Source organism: Chrysochloris asiatica, unplaced genomic scaffold (genome assembly GCF_000296735.1).
Source record: "Chrysochloris asiatica unplaced genomic scaffold, ChrAsi1.0 scaffold00131, whole genome shotgun sequence".
Classification (NCBI taxonomy): domain Eukaryota; kingdom Metazoa; phylum Chordata; class Mammalia; order Afrosoricida; family Chrysochloridae; genus Chrysochloris; species Chrysochloris asiatica.
In genome coordinates, this window is record NW_006408649.1 from 3,691,186 (window position 1) to 3,699,502 (window position 8,317).

At 39.0% G+C, this 8,317-nt stretch overlaps 1 pseudogene; it reads right to left on the reverse strand.

Annotated features, from left to right (window-relative positions):
* Positions 1–582: 582 nt before the first annotated feature.
* Positions 583–1,047, reverse strand: LOC102811410 (annotated as a pseudogene).
* Between the last annotated feature and the right edge of the window lie 7,270 nt (positions 1,048–8,317).

Sequence of the window (8,317 nt, forward strand, 5' to 3'; positions counted from 1 at the left end):
GCCAACCAGCCAGGCTTTGTTTCAATGGATCTCATATAAACATTGACTTTTTCCTTTCATATGTCCCTGCTCTTCCCTATTTCACACAGTACTCCACTCACTTCAACTGTAGGCATTTGATTCCTTGATCTTTCCTTACTTCCTTCTAACCCTTTCTTTGAAAAGGGTGAGAAGAGAAGGGGAAATTACAGATTATGCAGAGCCCATCTCAATCCTTTTCCTAAGTAAGGCTGATTTATCCTCGCAAGGAGGACCTATAATGAGTGTTCAGATTTTTGGTCAGAGAGCGGTGTGCTTATGTCCTCAGAGAAGGGACAAGGCAAGTAGATAGTTCAGTACCAGGATGCAATGGTCTTGCCAGTTGATGCCGTTGATACTAAGCAGGGAAGGTGTCTTCAGGAGGCAGACAGGTAGGCTAAGTCTGGCACTAGAGTCACCCTAGGGCAAAGACCAGCCTCACACCATCCTCCCCTTCAAGGTGAGCATGATCATCCCCACCCAACTGTCTTGTTCACTGTAGCTTCTCCAAGTCTTGGGGTAGATGCAAGAGGTCTTCTCTAGGTCTTGGTGTAGAAGCATTACTCACACCAGTCCATCCAATAGGATCCCAATTCTCTGAGAGGCCTCTGAGGGACCAGCAATGGGCTTGTTACACATAGAGCAGACACAGTGTACTGCTAGCCAGTTTACCAGACACTTCCGGTGAAAGGCATGTTGGCATTGGGGCATACCTAGCTCATCCTTCCTCTTGAAGTCTTCTAGACAGACTGCACAGGTTCCATATAATTGTAACTTCTTGGCATCACCTTTAAGCATCACCTCCTTATATCCATATCATTCACTCTGTGCCTGATTCCGGAGTTTGCTGATAAAATAGCAGCAGAAGATGTGGCTAAGCATGAAGACAAAGATTCCTGTGCCAAAGATGACCATGTAGATGTTGAGGGGAAGGTCTTGGAAGCTGATGGGTGGCATTGTGCAGGACTTGTTGGTGCTACCCAGTCCCAGGCTGCAGAAACATCCATTACACCGCTGGAATAGGTGCATCAATGAATTTTTGGCTGACTTCCTTCAGCAAACAAATACAGTCCATGGGGCAGGTAGGTGGGTTTGCACCACCAGCTCACTGATCTGCAGGAGTGGTCTATGCAGTCAGCTGCAATTGCCTTTCCCTTCGAAGTGAGGGGTTTTTGTAAGACCAGTTTTCAGAGCAACAAAGGGGAGGAAACAGAAAGTCCTCGGAGCACAGAAACTCAGAGGAAACACAGGAGTGGCACCCAGATTGAGGGAAATGCTGAGTGTGGTGTAGTAGAGCAAGGTGGAGGCGCCCAGAGGCTGAAGCTCTCGACCTTCACAGAGAACAAACCCTAGCCGAACGTTTCGCTAAGGTCCCACGGTGGCATGGTGAGGAACCAGGGACTCTGAAACTGCTCAGCTCATTATCTTGCATTATCCAGTACATTATCCAATGCAATCTTGCAACTGCAAGATTGTTTTTTACTGCAAGGTCGGTGGTTTAAATGCACCAGCTGCTCCTTGGAAACCCTACACAGGTTCGCTGAGTAGGAACCGACTCAACACCATTTAGCAACAACAACAGTATATATATATATATGTTTTATATATGTACATATACATATACACATACATATATAATATGTGTACACACACACATATGGAGAGAAAGAGAAAGAGAGAGTCCTTGTGTGTCATTGTAGCATAAATTCTGGACTACTAATCAAAAGGTTGGTGGTTCAAACTCACCAGTTGCTCCTTTGAAATCTTATACAGTTTCACTACGAGTCAGAGGCAACTAGAAAACACTTAATAACAACAACAATAAAATAAATATGGAGTCCTGGGTTGGTGCTTTTGGATAAGTACTGGAATCTAACCACAAGGTGGGTGTTTCAACCCTACCATATGCTCTTTGGAAACCTTATACAGTCTCAACCAATTCACAGACACTTGACAAGAACAACAGGCAAATATAATCGGATGTGGAGCAGTAGGATGAGCACTGGACTGTTAAGGTCAGTGGTTCAAACCCATCAACCCCTCCTTAGAAATGCTGTATAGATTTTTTGTCATTTAACAATTATAACAAATACATGTATAGGAGTCTTTGTGGTGCAATGGTTAAGCATTTAACTGCTAACTGAAAGGTTGGTAGTTCACACTTAGCAGCTACTCTGTGGGTGAAATATGTGTCAATGTCCCCTTAAGGGTTTACAGCCTTGAAAACACTGGGCAGTAGTTCAATTTCGTCCTGTAGGATCTCTATGAATGAGAAATCAACTGGGCAGCCCTGGAGTTTTATACACATGTGGAGAAGAGGCATAAGAGTGATGATGATAAAGGTGTTTAAAATATTTCTTCACAAATTATAGTGCTTACTTTATAGAATCATTTTCTCTTTGGCACTACTATTTCAATGTCCTCTGTATAATTATATGGTAGGTGACTTGCACTTAACAAAATAGACATATATGAAATGCCTTTTATAATAAAAAGAGCAGAGTTGATGTTATTAATAGTCTTTTCATCTTGTCTCACTTTCAGGTATGTTGTTGAATGGATTTTCTCAAATCCAGGCCAGCATTGTCAATAAGCACCGCAGGCTTTCTTTGACCACAGAAAAAAATCTCAAATATATTGGAATTCCTCTATATAAATCCATCTCTGTGACCTGTAGAATGCCACATCACATCTCTGCACTTTATCATTTCACCTCTGGAAAATATTTTAAAACTAGATTATCACTGAAGTTATTACAAGCTCTAACAGTCTGCAAGACTGACTTCAAGGCACTTAAGTAATTTCCCCTTAAAGAGAGATAACTGACCTTCCTAGGGTGCTAAATTTCTGCAAATAGTGGGCTGTGGGTTTTGCATTTACTTTTTCCTTTAATTTCTCTCTAAATGCTGGAAGGCTTTCACAGATGAGGAAATCGAAGCTCAGAGAACTGAAATAGCTAGCAATCTTCTCCAAAGCCCATGTTTTTTCCATACATTGGAAAGAATCAACAGTTTTTCCTCCAGCAACATGAAGTTCAGGGTTCATAAAAGAGTTATGAGGGACAATAAATGGATCAAATTATAATAATTTTCATGGAATATTGAAAATTATTTTTACTTTAAAAATTACAGTCTTTAAGCATTTATTAAATCTTTATGAAATTATAGATTATAATGCTGAAGTAGAAAAAACTGAGATCCTGGATACCTAATCCTGACTAAAAACTCTAGGTCTGCTGCTAAAAGAATGTATAATTTCACTGTAATGTTAACTTCCTAAGTCAAACTCATACTTTCCAATGTCCACATTTTACTTTATCTATAGTCCATTATAATAACCTTTTTTTCCCCTCTAATTTGAGATTTAGTTGTATATGTGACTGTCTTTTCAACCAATATAGTTTGAGTATTTAGAGGATAATCACTAGAAAATGACACATTAAAATACACAGGTATTAAATTGGTTATTTTAAAAATTTAAATATAATGAGGTTCTGTCATCTGTACATGACAGATGTTGAGGTTAATGTCCAGAGGTGGCTAGTAACAGTAAGTTACACAGAATCTCCGTGACAGACTTAAAACACACTTGTTCTTTTGTTCACAAAGGAGAAGTTGCACTACTTTCTCCATGACACCCACATCATAAACCACAGTGCTATTCTTAGTTGTTTTTGTACCATGGCCATATTGGAGGATTACATCTTTGAAACTGTCCTTTGTGCTTATCTCAGGGTAAATAACAATTATGCTCATTATTTCTTTGAGCTCAGGTGGAGAACTGCAATACACTTGAAGCAGATTTTCATGATTATGAGAGAAATCACTTAAGAAACTTTTCTTCTCGCTATGCAAATATAAGTTGAATAAACATACAAGTTTTTGGGAGGAAATGTGTAAGTGACTGGCTGTGGACTTTGCTACCACTCCCTGGGAATCCTGTGTGCACATACTAAATAATGAAAATGGGCCAATTCATACAAGGAACACAGAGACAAATCAAGAACCCAAACCTCCCACCATGATAATTCAAGTTAAGAAAAGCTGTTGGTAAGAGCTAAACGATCTTATAAATGATTATCTTGGAGGCACAAGTTCATGAGTCTGCAAAAAGAACTGATTAAGAGAGGATTCTGGACTAGAAGCTATGGTAAGTAGAATACTTACAATGATGAGAGATGTGGTTAGAGCACTGGGTGGGTTAAATCTGAAGTGTTGGGGAAAATGGTTGAGCATTACAAAATAAAAGAGCTATAAAATTGGAGTCCAAGAAGAAGTACCAAAATCTGCCAACAGGAATTTTTACTTGCAAGTGTTGTCGAAATAAACCACTAGTTGCTGTTGAGTGAACTCTGACTCATGGTGATGCCATGTTTTCAGAATAGAACCATGTTCCATAATGTTTTCAATGACTGATTTTTTGGTCATAGATTTCCAGGGCTTTCTTCTAAAATATATCTGATTAGACTCAAAGCTCCAATTATTTGTTACCAGCTGATAATTTTAACCACTTACATAACTTTCCATTGTTGTTAGGTGCCATCAAGTTGATTCTGACTCATAGTGACCCTATGTACAACTTAATGGAACACTGCCTACGCCCGCGCTGACCTCATTCTTGCTGCTGTATTTGAGCCTATTGTTAAAGCCACTGTATCAGTCCATGCCACTGAAAGCCATCCTCTTTTTCACTGAACATCTACTTTACCAAATATGATGTCTTTCTAGAGGGATTGGTTCCTCCTAATGACATGTCTGAAATAAGTAAGACAAAGTCTCACTATCTTCACTTCTAAGGAGTATTCTGAATATCCTACTTTCAAGACAAATTCATCCATTCTTCTGACATAGCATAATTTAGTCAATGTTTTTGAAAATATCAAAATTAAAATGCATTGATCCTTCTTAGGTCTTCTTTATACATTGTCCAGCTGTCACATGCATATGAGGTGATTGTAATAATATTGCTTGGACCAGGTGCACCTTAGTACTCAAAGTTAGATCTTTGCTTTTGAAAAAAATTTAAAGGTATTTTGTCATTGATTTGCCCAATGCAATACGTCATTTGAGTTTTTCACTTTACTTCCTTGGTTGTTATCTTTGACTGGTTTCTTTTAAGAATCTTACATTTATACGTAACTTCTCTTCATATATAAATAAAGAGAAATTTATATCAAGGAAATGTCTCACAATTGTAGAGATGGGAGAGTTCCAAGTCAGATGAACCAAGATCAGCAGGCAGGCAGTCAGGTCCTGCAGGTGCAGAAGCAGGCAGGAAGGCATGCACCAAGGTGGACTAACAGGCAGGTAGGTAACAAAGCAGGCCACAGGCTCAACTCCAAAGAATCAGAGGTTGAAAGACAAGCCAGATGCAAGATCCAGATCCAGTGGGAAGCAAGCAAACTTTGCCTGAGTATCCATTATATTGAAAGCTGGCCACACCCATGAGGAAACAAACTTTCAATTGATTGGTGGCTCATAGCCAATCATCATAGAGTTAATTACACTGTTAGATCTTACTATGGGGATAGCCACATCTCAACTGACAAAACACAGGAATCCTACACCAGTCAAATTGACACAAAACCTTAACTATCAGAGTTGTTGATTGTGAATCTAAGTTAAATAAAATCTTTGACAATGTCAATATTTTCTCTGCTTATGATGACATTGTTTATTAGTCCTATTATGAAGATTTTTGTTTTCTTTACATTAATATTTAATCAATATGGAAGAGAGTATTCTTTCTTTTTTTTTTTAAGAGCTTGTTTACATATGTTTGTTGGCCACCTGGTGTATTCTTTAGTGAAGTGTGTGTTCATGTCCTCTGCCAATTTTTTTTTAAAGTTTTTATTGTGAATTGAGTGATAGTTTACATGAGGGAACATCAGTTTTACACTCATCCTATCATATTTTGTTTCACTGCAATGAGTACAATCCCTTGCATGCATCGACATTCAACAATATTTGTTTTTATTCTTTTTTTTTTGGGGGGGGGGGAGATGTACACCAAAACACTCAGTAATATATAATCATTCAAACAACTAAAGGACACATCCTGAAAGCATGCCCCCTGGCAGCCAGCACACAGCCCCTCTCCCTCCATAAGTGTAGAGTCCTCAGATACTCAGTCTCGCCACGTCATCATCTCTGGCATCACCACTTCTCAGGGTAGTGTCCCACACTCCTCTCCTGCTCTTCTCCCTTGATGGTCACAGGGTCCTCTGTTCCTGGACTGTAAGATCAACCACTCACCCCTTTTTGCTATAAAACTTATGCCTTTATAGTTGTGTACAATTGCAATTAGTCATGATAACAATGACTCACTATTGAATTATAAGAGTCTTATCCCCCATCTCCTTCACCATATTCATCCAGACAGGATGAAAACTACTCAGTGAGGATTCTACCTCCACCCCACCCCAACTCTGAATCTAAACTCACTCTTGAAAACTTATAAACCACTTTGTGCCTTATAGCACCCCCATTTTAGGTAGCCAATGTCTAAGTTGAACATCCCTATCAACCCTTTGTACAGAAGGGATGGGATTGATCCTTGCCATGAAGTTTCCTTCCCTCTCAGTTGGTATTTTAAGCAACTACATCCATAAATATAGGTCAAGTTCATCAGATTGTAGTGATTTACACTTGTTTTCTTATTTTATTTTATTTTAAAAATCTTCTTCAAGTTGAATTCTAATCATCCAACCATTGAAGCTACGTCCAATAGGTACTATCTGCAAGTCTGGGCATTCGTGTGCATCTCCCCTCACTTCATATCAGCTGGACGCTTCACTCTCAGCTCTAGCCCTCTGTGGCTATGTCCTTGTCCATGGGCTCAGGAGTTCCCAGGTTTCACCATACTCCAAGTTGATGGGAGTCTATGTAACATGGTCAGACTCACCCCATATCTTCATTGATGCTTTCCCCCTACTTCCACTCACCAGTAAATCAATGTGGTCACCAGCAAGATTACATGCCTGCTCGTGTATTCCCTTTGAGTTTCAGTCTTGGAAAGCAGTTTGTCCGGAAGGGACTTGATTGCTTGCCTTGATGGCTTTCTAAACAACTTGCTTGTTCTTGTGGTAGCCAAGTATACTGCCATTTTTGGTGTTGTTTTTTCTTGCTGGTTTTCCTTTCAAGAAGTATTTTCTATTCCTCTAGCTGCTCCAGGCAGGTCTGCTTGTCTTTTCAAGTGGGAATTTCCCATCTCAGAAGGTTTTGGATGGGGCTCAGAATTTCACCTAAGGTCTTATACACTACAAAGGCTCCACAAGAAGCCTCTTTCACTGGGTAAGTTCTAACACTCCTTTTAGGTATTCCAATCAGTTATAGGCTTAAGGCAGGCTTACAAGCTTTTTATAATCATATTTACAGATTTTACTTTCTATCCCCCTCAATTAGTAGGCAAGAGAAACAAACAGTCATGAAACAGTCAAGCATCTTAACATAATTTCGCCTCTTTTACCTATTCAGACTATGCCTCAATCCCTGTATCACAAAGCCTTATTTCCTGTTTGCCAACTTGATTGCCTTTAATTTTCCCATGATGCCTTGTAGCTCAGGCTAAGACTTCCAACACAATACTGAATAGGAGTGGTGACAAAGGGCATCCTTGTCTGGTTCCTGTTCGCAAAGGGAAGGCTTTCCATTTCTCTCCGTTGAAAGTTGACTGTTGATTTTGTTTATAAATTCTTAATGCTGAAGAATTTCCCTTCATTTCCTACATTGTTGAGTGTTTTTATCAGGAATGGATGTTGTATTTTTTTCAAATGCCTTTTCTGCATCAGTTGATATGACCATGTGGTTTATTTCCTTTTTAAAATTTATATGGTGGACTACATTGACTGTTTTTCTAATGTTGAACCACCCTTGCATCTCTGATACGAATCCCTCTTGGTCATGATGTATTATTTTTTTGATATGCTGCCGGATTCTGTTGGCTAGGATTTTGTTGAGAATTTTTGCGTCTATGTTCATGAGGGATATTTATCTATAATTTTCTTTTTTAGTGATGTCCTTCCCTATTTTTGGTATAAGGGTTATGCTTACTTCATAAAATGTAATAAGAAGTTTTCCATCCTTTTCTATATTCTGGAATAATTTGTGAGCATTGGTGACAGCTCTTTGAATGTTTGATAAAATGCACCAGTGAAGCAATCTGGACCTGGACTTTTTTTGGTTGGGAGTTTTTTGATGACTTGATCAATTTCTTCTTTTGTTATGGGTCTGTTCAAGTTTTCTACTTCATGCTGTGTAAGTTTAGTTAAGTCATGTTTTTCTAAAAAATGTATCCATCT